This window comes from Macaca fascicularis, chromosome 4 (genome assembly GCF_037993035.2).
Source record: "Macaca fascicularis isolate 582-1 chromosome 4, T2T-MFA8v1.1".
Taxonomy (NCBI): Eukaryota; Metazoa; Chordata; class Mammalia; order Primates; family Cercopithecidae; genus Macaca; species Macaca fascicularis.
Window position 1 is genome coordinate 78,913,200 of NC_088378.1, and position 12,289 is coordinate 78,925,488.

Genomic DNA, 12,289 nt, shown 5'->3' on the forward strand with positions numbered 1-12,289 from the left:
CCTTTAAATATGTATGCCTTCTATGTACACACAAAAACTAAAAATAAAAAAAGACAGAAAGAAATGCTGGTGAGGAAGCTGAGAAAGGGGAGCACTCATAAAGCGTTTGTAAAATAGTACAGCCATTTTGAAAAATAATATGGAGGTTCCTCGAAAAACTAAAAATGGAGCTACCAAATGATCTACCAATCCCACTACCAATTATATATCCAAAAGAAAAGAAATCAGTATATTGTAGAGGTATCTGTGTTGCAGCACTATTCACAATAGCGAAGCTATGGAATCAACCTAAGTGTTCATCAATGGATGAATGGATAAAGAAAATGTCATATATAAACACATTATTCAGCCCTAAACAAGAATGAAATTCTGTCTTTTGCAGCAACGTGGATGGAACTGAAGGACATTATGTTAAGTGAAATAAGCCTGGCAAAGAAAGACAAATATCATATGTTCTCACCCATATGTGGGAGCTACAAATGTGGATTTCATGGAGATGGAGATAGAGAGTATAATGGTGGTTATCAGAGGCTGAGAAGGGAAGGGAGAGAAGAGGATGAAGAAAGCTTGGTTAAGTGATAAAACAATACCGTTATAGAGAAGGAATAAGTTCTACTATTTGAACTACTATAGGTGGGAAATTATTATTATTATTTTTAATTTATTTATTATTATTATACTTTAAGTTGTAGGGTACATGTGCATAACGTGCAGGTTTGTTACATATGTATACTTGTGCCTTGTTGGTGTGCTGCACCCATCAACTCGTCATTTACATCAGGTATAACTCCCAATGCAATCCCTTCCCCCTCCCCCCTCCCCCCTCCCCATGATAGGCCCCGGTGTGTGATGTTCCCCTTCCTGAGTCCAAGTGATCTCATTGTTCAGTTCCCACCTATGAGTGAGAACATGCGGTGTTTGGTTTTCTGTTCTTGTGATAGTTTGCTAAGAATGATGGTTTCCAGGTGGGAAATTATTAATAATAATTTATTGTGTATCTTAAAACAGGTAGAAGAGAAGAACTGTAATCTATCTAACATGAAGACAAGATAAATGTTTGAGGTGCTGGATGTCTCAATTACCCTGATTTGATCATTATACTTTGTAAACAGTTATCACGATAACACATGTATTCCCAAAATATGTACAATGACTATATATCAATTTTAAAAAATGGAATTATATGCATGAGCATATATTAATACATATTTTATCAATATCAAGACCTAGAGATTTTGCGCGTGTGTCTGTGTGTGTGAAAGGTGTCTGTGCTTCTGGTTAAATCTATCATATGTTACTTTTGCTAGAATAAACTTTTGATAGGTTTAGCCTGAGAAATGTTGCTGGCTATTATAATTCTCTTCTCAACAATAGGGACCAAAATATGAATGCCTCTTTTACCTTGTATGTAAAGCAGGGATTGTATCCCCATGGAAACGAAATGCGAGATGCTTTTGAAGCCGACTAGAGAGGTTTGCACCGTTCTGTTATAATTAATGCCTTTTCTGGTCTGTGGATTAAGAGGTGTTTATTGCCCTCTGCTCCAAACTGGCATCCTCTCTGATGAATTCACTTTGAACTGTAAAACAAAGAGATTTTTCAAAATATAGACTTTGAAGAGGTGATAGTTTCTAAGAGGGTAACCAGTGTGATGAGAGAAATATTTCCATTCATTATGTAGGTTTTGTTTTACCCGGTGGGACTAGGAAAGGGAAGCGAATGGTTTTGTGCAAAGATCAGTGAAATACCTCTCAGTAGTAGATGAAAGGTTGAATTTTATAATACCAAATTAATTAATACTGATAATAAAAAATTCTCAAAATCAATATTGGCATTAAGTAATTTAAAACCATGAGTAATATCAATACCATCATATGGGTAATTTGAAAAAACTAGAAACTCACCACTTCAGTAATTTTTCCATCTGTACTGACAGAACTATATAAGAGGCCCCGGTGGGCCAGGGGACAGTTGGATCAGGAAATCCCTAAGATATTTGTAAGAGATACTATCCCAATAGAAACCATGTCCCAGTCCCCCTCATTATGGGGTTCCTTAATCTGATGGTTTCTTCTGGTCAGTTCCAGTAGCTCTTCTTGACAATACCTAATGAAACATTTTAAACTCATAACTTTCAGAGAGGCATTGAGTCCACAATGTGGCATAAAGTGTACAGGGTTCACAAAAAGTTAAAGGAAGTTTAAACTGAAATCACCAGTGTAGTTAAGCATTAGAAAGAAAACTCTTCTCCTATTGATGTATCCATCCTGGCATAAGTTGTAACAGTTCTGAAATCACAGAAATGAAGGGAAACAGAGAAGCCAGGTAGTGAATTGGATACAGTATTTAGGACCCATTTTATGCATGTGTGGGAAGGAGCCAAGGCTGACAGAACTGCCATTTTCAGCTGAGAGCTCAGCCAGGGCAATGCTGAAGATTTTGCCAAAACGGAAACCTGGAAAGCAGGTGAGAGAGCAGGAGGTAGAGACGCTGGGTTACCTAAGTTAATTAGGTAGACTGCATCTCTTTCCGGCCTGGGGCTGCCTGTGACAGACTGGCTGGATGTGTGGCATTGGAAACTGCTGACTGGTTAGTACCTGAATAACAGCATACTGCTGAGACTGTAAACATAATTGAGCCCAATAATGCTTCTGAGGCAATTCTTCCTGCATTTATCTTCTGGTTTGCCTTGGTCTCTGCTAATGACTTTACTTTTAAGGCCCATATGCCACGCTCATCTGGTTGCTTCCTCAAATCTAGATAACTGAAATTTTTTAAAATAGGAATTTGAAGCTATCTGTCTAATAGTCAAGTTTTGAAAAGAGTGGAAGCTAACTGAAGCCCAACAAAAAACACCTGGAATATGAGATACTATTGTGTCTTGTGGGAACAGTAGTGTTCTGGTTGAGTGAAGACCCTGAAACAGGCAGATCCTGAAAGGTGGGTGGAGTAAGTAAGCATCAAGGCAAACTCCCTGCGATTTTGTTTTCTTCAAGACATCACTGCTTAATAGTTCATGAAATCACACAGTAAAAAGTGTAAAAAGTCTATCCAGAATAAGTAGTCATCCAGGAATCGTTCCTACTGCATGGATTTGCAGTATAGAATCTTGGATTAGGAAAGCAATTTTATTCATTACGATATGTATTAAGAACAATGGAAAAGGAAGAGGGAAGTGGAAAAGAATGAATGAAATCTGAAAAAACAGCACTGGAGTCAGGCTACGTCCTTAGAGATACATTTCTCCAAATATACGGGGTCTGCATTTGGTGCACTTCGACTGCTTCCATTTCTCATAATGATGTTCACATACCATGCTGGTCTGGTGGCTTCCTGGTATTGCAGCTCATCCCCTCGTGTCTATCATACAGAGTGGCTAAGAGTATGAACTCTGGAGCTAGACTGCATTTTCAACTCTACCAGGTACTAACTTCAGGCAAGTTATGTAACTGTGTTGTGCTTCTTTTACCTTGTATGTAAAGCAGGGATAATAAAAGTATTTACTTTAGAGGTTACTCGTACATAAGGAGCTTGTGCCTGGCACTTGTAAACGTGATAAAAGTACTACCTGCGATTATTACTAATTGCCATAAGCGTCTAGCTGTCTGCAATTGCTCAAAGTTCAGTTTTGAAACTACGAAGTTTTTCTGCCTTAACATGATCAACTGCAATTCACTGATGTACTCATACATTCATTTTTTTTCATTCACTCGAAGAACATGTTTTAGATACCTGCAACATGTCAGACACTATAGCAATGTCTAAAACATAGTTCCTATTGTCAAGTATGAGAGAGAGAGAGAGAGAGAGAGAGAGAGAGAGAGAGAGAGAACTCCACAGATATGAATGACTCCACAGATAATAATGATGGAAATTCAGGCCAGGATGGAGGTGTCAGATGAGATTTCCTAAAAGGAGTGACATGGGAGCTGAGTCCTGACAGTTGAGGGGGAGTTATCCATGGATAAAAGGATTGAGTGGGTTGAGATGTGTGGAGAGGGCTTTCCAGGCAGAGGAAAGGGGCTGGAGATGAGAGAGTACAGCGCATTAGAGAAACTGCAAGTAATTTGATGAGATGCACATATCAAGTAAAGAGAGGATGGTGGCGAGAGATGAAGTTGAAGAAGTAAGAAAGGGTGAGATTTTGAAGTGCCTGTTTTACTGTACTACAGAACTTGGACTTTATCTTTATAACTATGGGGAGCTCAACATATTTTAAATGGTAGGATGTCATGATCAGATTTGTGTCTAAGAAGTCATTCTGGTGCCATTATGAAGGATATTGTATTGAAGGTGAGTAAGGCCAGTGAGGGGAAAGCCAGTTACGAGGCAGTAGTCTGGGAGAGACTTAGTGACCTAAACTGTGATGGAAGAGTGGAACTCAATATAAGCGAATGGATTGGAGAGATATTAAAAAGGTAGAATCAGCCTTTTTGACGGCTCTGTTTTTATTCCTTGTCTATTTGCTACTGCTTAACTCTCTGCAGTGTTGAAAAAATAAGGATGTGTCTTTTTCTTCAGTATATCTCCACTAATGTCTTCTGCAAAAGGCCTCCTATGAAACAATGCCTTTTATGTCTACCTGGGCAAATTTCATATATTCGCATGAGTTTGGGTGGGAAAATACCTTTCAAACACAGCGTTCAGTAGAGGATTCTATTATTCAGAGTATTTCTTTTTGTTATTATTTGCTATCTCGTACCATCAACTCTTCCCCTGGTACTACAGTAGATTTCAAGCTTTTTTATTTTTATTTTTAAAATAAACCCACTGGTTATAGATCATGCTTTTTGCCTGTAGCATTATGTAAGGCTTTCTGGATATTTGTTTTACACTCACTTGTGATAGAAAATATCCTTGAGTCTGAGCCAGTGTCTCTGATGACACTTCAACAGCAAAGTTGATGATTAGCAAACATTTGGGTTTTTAAGAATCCTCGGAGGAGCTGGATCAATAAAAGATTCCTAGGCCCCAGCTTTAGGTACTCTGATTTAGTAGATGTGGGATAAGGCCTAGAATCTTCATTTTTAAAAGTGCTCTAGATGATTCTGAAATGAATCGCCCACTAAAATGCTATGTAGTAATTTTTCTAAATTTGATTGTTTATCATTGACCTGATTTCTCAAATAGAACTTGAGAGAAATCTTTTCCAGTAAACAATAAATAAATTGCCATTATTGTAGTATACTCCTTTTACTATTTTCATAAGCTATAATCAGTTTAAAATAATTATGGTATGGAGCTTCTTGGCTGAATGGTAAAGTATTCCAGGATATTGAAAATGACCTTTCATGGCATTTAGAAATTAGAATATCCTGATTATAGGGTAAGGAGTAGTTGTATGCTGCTGTGAGACACCATGTGCGTTCTATGGTCAGGCAGTATCAGCATCACCCGGGAAGCTTTTAGAAATGCAAATTCTCAGCTCCACCTGAACTACTGAATTAGATATTTGTGGGTGGGGTCCAGCAATCTGTGTTTTAACTAGCCCTCCAGGTGATTCTGATGCTCATGAAAGTGGTCTGGTGCAGTTATGTCTCCACATGGAAATGATATATTTGAGATTTTAAAGTCTAGAAATGTATCTTTTAACTGTGAAGATGTTGCATCACTTGTTTCTGTAGTGTAAATTCACATGCTAAAGCATGTATTAATTGGGATTTGACTCAACCTGAAGTGACCACAAAATAACCATGGATTTAAAAGGGAGAAATAGAGCTATTGCTTTAAAAAATACTTTCAACTTTTATTTTAAATTCAGAGGGTACATATGCAGGTTTCTTACATGGGTATATTGCATGATGCTAAAGTTTGGGATACAAATGATCCTGTATATATATACCCAGGTAATGAGTATAGTATCCAAACGGTAGTTTTTAACTCATTCCTCCCTCCCTTTCTCTCCCCTTTAGTAGTATGCACTGTCCATTGCTTCCATCTTTATACTCATGTGTAGTCAATGTTTAGCTCCCACTTATGAGTGAGAACATGTAGTATTTGATTTTCTGCTCCTGCATTGATTTGCTCAGGATGATGGCCTCCAGCTGCATGCCATGATGCTGCAAAAGACATGATGTCATTCTTTTTATGGCTGTGTAGTATTCTATGTTGTCTATGTACCACATTTTCCTTATCCAATTCACCATTGATGGGCACCTAGGTTGATTCCTATTGCAATAATGTGACAAATATACAAATTCATGTGTCTTTTGGGGGAGATTTATTTTGCTTTGAGTAATGGCATTGTTGAGTTGAATAGGAGCTCCTTTTTAGGTGCGTTGAGAAATCTTCATACTTCTTTCCACGGTGGCTGAAGTATTTACATTCCCACAGTGTATAAATACTCCCATTTCTCTATAGCCTCACCAGCATTTATTATTATTATTATTATCATTTTTTTATGTAATAGCCATTCTGACCAGTATGAAATGATATCTCCTTGTGTGTTTTTGTTTGTTTGTTTTTTGAGACGGAGTTTTGCTCTTGTTGCCCAGGCTGGATGCAATGGCACTATCTCGGCTCACTGTAACCTTCACCTCTGCCTCTGCCTTGAGCCTCTCAGGTTGAAGCCATTCTCCTGCCTCAGCCTCCTGAGTAGCCTGGATTAAAGGTGTGCGCCAACACGCCTGGCTTTTTTTTTTTTTTTTTTTTTTGTATTTTTAGTAGAGGTGGGGGTTTCTCCATATTGGCCGGGCTGGTCTTGAACTCCTGACCTCAGGTGATCCGCCAGCCTCGGCCTCAAAAATTGCTGGGATTATAGGACTCATTGTGGCTTTGATTTGCATTTCTTTTATATTAGAGATATTGAGCATTTTTTCATGTTTGTTTGCTGCTTGTATGTCTTCTTTTGAAAAGTGTTCATTTGTTTTTTCTTGTTGATTAGTTTAATTTTCTTACAGATTGTAGGTATTAAACATTTGTCAGATGCATAGTTGGCAAATATTTTCTCCCATTCTATGGGTTGTAGGTTGTCTGTTTACTATGTTGATAGTTTCTTTTGTTGTGCAAAGCTCTTTAGTTTAATTAGGTCCCACTTGTCGTTTTTTGTTTCTGTTGCAATTGCTTTTGAGGACTTTGTCATAAATTCTTGGCCAAGGCCAATGTCCAAAATGGTATTTCCTTGGTTTTCTAGAATTTTTATAGGTTGAGGTTTGCATTTAAATCTTTAATCCATCTTGAGTTAATTTTTGTACGTGGTGAAAGGTAGGGGTCCAGTTTCATTCTTCTGCATATGGCTAGCCAGCTATTCCACTACCATTTGTTACATAGGGAGTCCTTTTCTCACTGCTTATTTTTGTCAACTTTGTTGAAGATCAGATGGCTGTAGGTGGGCAGCTTTATTTCTGGGTTTTCTAATCTGTTCCATTGGTCTATGTGTCTGTTTCTGTACCAGAGTCATGCTGTTTTGGTTATTGTAGCTTTATAGTACAGTTTGAAGTTAGGTAATATGATGCCTCATGGTTTTTTTCTTTTTGTTTAGGATTACTTTGGCTATTCTGGCTCTTTCTTTTAGTTCCCCATAGAACTTTAGAATAGATTTTTTCTAATTCTGTGAAAAATGGCATTGGCAGTTTGATAGGAATAACATTGAATCTGTAGATTGCTTTGGGCTGTATGGCCATTTTAATGATATTAATTCTTCCAATTCATGAGTATGGCATGTTTTTCCATTTGTTTGTGTCATCTCTGACTTCTTTCAGTAGTGTTTTGTAGTTCTCCTTGTAGAGATCTTTCACCTCCTTGGTTAGATGTATTCTTGGGTATTTGATTTTTTCTGTGGCTATTGTGAATGGGATTTCATTTTCAATTTGGCTCTCAGCTTGAATGTTATTGGTATATAGAAATGCTACTGATTTTTGTACATTGATCTTATATCCTGAGACTTTCCCAAAGGCATTTATCAGATCTAGGAGCCTTTTGGCTGGACTTTAGGATTTTCTGGATATAGAATCATATTGTCAGTCAAGAGAGATAATTTGACTTCTTTTCCTATTTCAACACCTTTTATTTATTTCTCTTGCCTGATTGCTCTGGCTAGGACTTCCTAGATGTCTTTCTGACCACACAAGTCTAGGAAAAGGAATCCAGGACTGGTTTGACTCTCCACAATGTTAGAGACACAGGCTTTTTCATTTTAGTGCTCAGTTTTACAAACACTGTATTCTCAAAATCACCCATGATCTCAAAAGACAGCTCTGGCTGGAGCACATATATCTACTTTCCTGTCAACAGAGGAGAAAGAGAAAGGAATGGACACTTTCCAGATGCACACAACACCTCCACTTTAATTCTATTGTCCAGAAGCAAGCTACTGTACAATTTTAGCTTCATAGAAAGTTGTATCGATTCTGAGATGTAATGTGCCTGGTTAAAATTCAAGAGTTTTATTATTGAAAAGTAATAGGAAAAAAATCTGGGGTGTGAGGAGGGTATTGGTTGTTTCTTGCAAAGTGGGGCTATACACTCATTTGGGAAGTGTATATTTCTGACACGTTTTTCTTTCTCCTGCTCTTCCTCCTCCTTCCTTCCTTCTTTTTCATATAGCTCTTTATTCATGCTATCTGACTCTCCTTTACAGATGTTAATCTTGTTCTTTAGTTATTCTCAGTCATTTAGGGGAGGAAAAGGATCTTTAATCCTACAGAAGATATAATGATAATTCTTGTTGCCTATGTCTCTGTCTCCATCTGTCTCTCTCTATGAATGTGTGCACAATGTTTTCATGCAAACTTTTGTTTCTCTTAAGTGTCGTTATTTGTGTATGTATGTATGAAATATAAGAAAATTCTCATTTTGAAAATAATGCTTCTATTGGTCCACTTTCTCAGACTTTATGAGTTGTCATGTCAAAGAATGATTCCAGAACCTTTAGGGAAATATCAAATTTACATGATAATATCAATGACTTATTTTAGACAGCTTTAAATAATTTGCTCCTCATTTTTTTCAGCTTAAAATTTCCTGACATTTGAACCAGACAATGGCTGAATACAAATGTTTTATGTGCTCTTTAGTGGAGACACCTACTGTAAAATGATTATTAAAAAGCCTATGAATCATCTCTTTCTCTAAAATATTCAGTTCTTCAAGCTGATTGCTATTAGCTGCTCATATTATTTTAATTAGAAAAAAACATGGCTGATGAAAATCAGCCAAAGGTTCTATAAATAAAAGTATCCATCTTGCAGAGTCAAATTTTAATTAACCTTTTAGCATGCCAACCTTTCCACTAGAATTTTTTAGGACTTGCAGCCATTCATTTTGTTCAAAAGCCATATGGGCTATTTTTCATCTCTATGTAATTTAAACCTGTAAGAGAGTGCTCCCGGAATACAAACTCACTGTTCATCAGCTGTCCCTTTAATACCTTTATTTAAGTGAAAAGATATCCAAGTGCAATACAGTTGGTGTGGTAGTGAGGAAAAGACACAAGATAGAATAAAATAACTGTCTATTCTTTTTTTCCCATTTCTCTTCCTTTTCAAGACACCATTTGTATCCTGACCTACTTTAGGCATGTTAGGTTTCTTAGCAATAGATTACTTGTGAATAAAGCAACACCAGGCTGTAATTACTGGGAAGCAGACAGTCCACTTCTTACCACTAGTCATTATCCACATGAAAGGTATTTTCATAAAGTATTTGTTGGAAAATCCATATTTGACATAAATAAGCATTTTCTGCTGATTGATTTTGTATGTTGCTGTAACTGTGTCTGTGGAAGAAATGGCAGATCAAAGTACAGAAGATGGCTGGACCTGGTTACTAGAAAAATCAGTTTTCAGGAAAGTGTTTCTAATTGTCATGCAGTCAAAGAAAGCCATCAAACACAACCATGAAAACCACTGTCAGAATCTGTGCTTGATAAGCAAAAAGGTCTAATATTAACTTAGTTTCTACAGTCATATTCAAAATTAATGTGAAATTTTTCCTATTTAAAATGTGCAACTCTCAAAATTCTGTGTTTATTACAGTAATCAGGCTTCAGCTACATTAAATTTACTAAACTTACTAAAAGAACCAAATGATAATATGCTCCAGTTTGCAAATAATACCCTAGGTCTACAGTGACTGATTTAGTGAATGTAGTTTTAAGTGGAAAACATAAAGCTCTTAATGGTTGACCATTGAATGCTTAAAGCTGCATATTGCACTGTCTCAAAGTTTCTACTTTTCTGACCACTGCTTTTCTGTCTTTTGCTCATATCCTTTCCCGAAACCTCAGTTCTTTAAAGAAAAATGCTTTTTAATCTGTACATACACCAGTATATAGATGTTAGTTATTGCTATTGGGCAGGAGAGAAAATTAGGTAATCAGGCAAATGGTTAAAACCAAGAGTGTAGTAAGTATAGAACTTTATGATAAAGACAACATAAGACCCTAGGGTGTTGGATCAAAGGATACAGAAAGGGATAGCTGTGGATCTGGAATGGGCAAACCATAGAGACAGGGTGGTAGGCAGCTTCTGATGTGGCTCCAAATTTCTGCTTTCCTCCAGCTTCTACAACTGCTCTTCCTCTCCCTCACCCTAAGCATGAAAGGGTGACAGCTCTGAAATGACTCCCAGTGGGCTCCACCCCTTGGTATTCAAACCCTTGTGTAATCCCCTCTTCTTAAGTGTTAACTGGATTTAATGCCTTGTGTCTGGTGAATATAATACACTAAAATTAATTGGATATAATTTCTGTGATGTGATTACAAAACACAGTGATTTCATCTTGCTAGCACACTCTCACTTGCTGGCACTCTTTTGCTTTATAGCTTGCCCACTCTCCTGAAGCAAGCTGACATGTCGTGTTCCAAAATGCTCTTTGGAGAGGTCCATATATTAAAAACTGAGGCAGACCCCGGTCAACAGCTTGTGAGGAATTGAGCTTTCAGTCCAGCAGCTACAAAGAAATGAATCCTGCCAGCAATCACACAATGAGCATCAAAAAGGACCCTTCCCAGCTGAGCCTGGGAGCTAAGTCATGCCTAGACTCGTGACCCACAGAAACATTGAGATAATTGATACCGTTGTTTTAAGCCACCAAGTTTGGGATAATTTTTTACACAGCAATAGATGAATAATACAGAAAGACTGAAACATCTATAAACCCCCACGATGAGGAGGGAAAGCAGGGACAGGGTTGGAGGGTGAAAGGGAATGCTCGTATCAGCATACAGTTAGAGATTAATAACCAAAGACACAGATCAGGGAGGGAAGAAGGGAAAGAGAGTGAGGGAGAGAAAGAGGTAGAGAGGGGAGCATAGAGACTAATCTCACTCTAAGGTCAGTGTTTAAACAAGCGGAAGCAGGACAAGGACAACATGGACACCATCTAAAATTAGGGCAAAAGGGTTGTACCACAGCACAACCAGAGTAGGACCTTGCTAGCAGAGTGCAACATACTGCAAGATTCCCTGCTTCTCCTCACTGGTGACCACAGTTCAAAGGAATCACATTCAAAGGAGCATAATTCGTTATACTCCTGGTAGATCTCTTCATAAGATCTTTGGTTACAAAATTTGAAATACTTATACTGTTTGATATGGTTGGGATATTTGTCCCTACCCAAATTTCACGTTGGGTGGGGACTGGTGGAAGATGTTTGGGTCATGGGGGTGACTCTCTCATGGTTTTGTGCTGTCTTTGCAATAGTGAGTGAGTTCTTGTGAAATCTGGTTGTTTAAAAGTGTATGACACTTCCTCTGCCCCCAACAGTCTCTCTTGCTCTTGTTTTTACCATGTGATGTGCCTGCTTCTGCTTCACCTTCTGCAACTAATGAAAGCTCCTTGAGGCCTCCCCAGAAGCAGATGCCAGAAAAAAGGTTTAATTGGCTCATGGTTCTACAGCCTGCAAAACCATGAGCCAATTAAACTTTTTTCTTATAAAATACTCAGTCTCATGTATCTGTTTACAGCAATGCAAGAACGGCCTAACACATTGTTGTGGGACAAATGGAACTCAGACTTGTGGATCACAAATTCTGTACCCTGTATCTATGTCCCATTATGTTTGATATTTCATATTCAATTATAGCATTGCCTTTTTCCTCTGATTCATGCAGATGTTACAGAATGATGTGATTTGCGTGGGTCTGTGTGTGTATGTGTAATATAATATGAAGAAAGTACACTGCAATGTGCTATCTGAAATCAGTACAACTGTGCCTGCTGAGTTGCCTCTCACTCACCAAGCTTGGTGTTTGCAGAGTATGTCACTCAGAAAAAAAAAAAAGCATGTGTCTCTAGACATCTATGGCATGACTAATAATAGCAAAGAGCTTTCTGCAGTTCTCATCCAA

General features: G+C 37.8%; 1 long non-coding RNA gene across 8 annotated transcripts in view; it reads left to right on the plus strand.

Moving 5' to 3' along the window:
* The window catches only part of LOC123572994 (uncharacterized), a 345,306-nt gene that overhangs the window by 268,438 nt on the left and 64,579 nt on the right, over window positions 1–12,289 (plus strand). The window contains exon 4 of one of the 8 annotated variants that reach the window (XR_012433608.1): window positions 1,009–1,062. The exons of the other annotated variants lie outside the window; for them this stretch is intronic. This is a non-coding gene — a long non-coding RNA (uncharacterized lncRNA). The remainder of the gene's footprint in view (window positions 1–1,008; window positions 1,063–12,289) is intronic. 8 annotated transcript variants of the gene reach the window in all.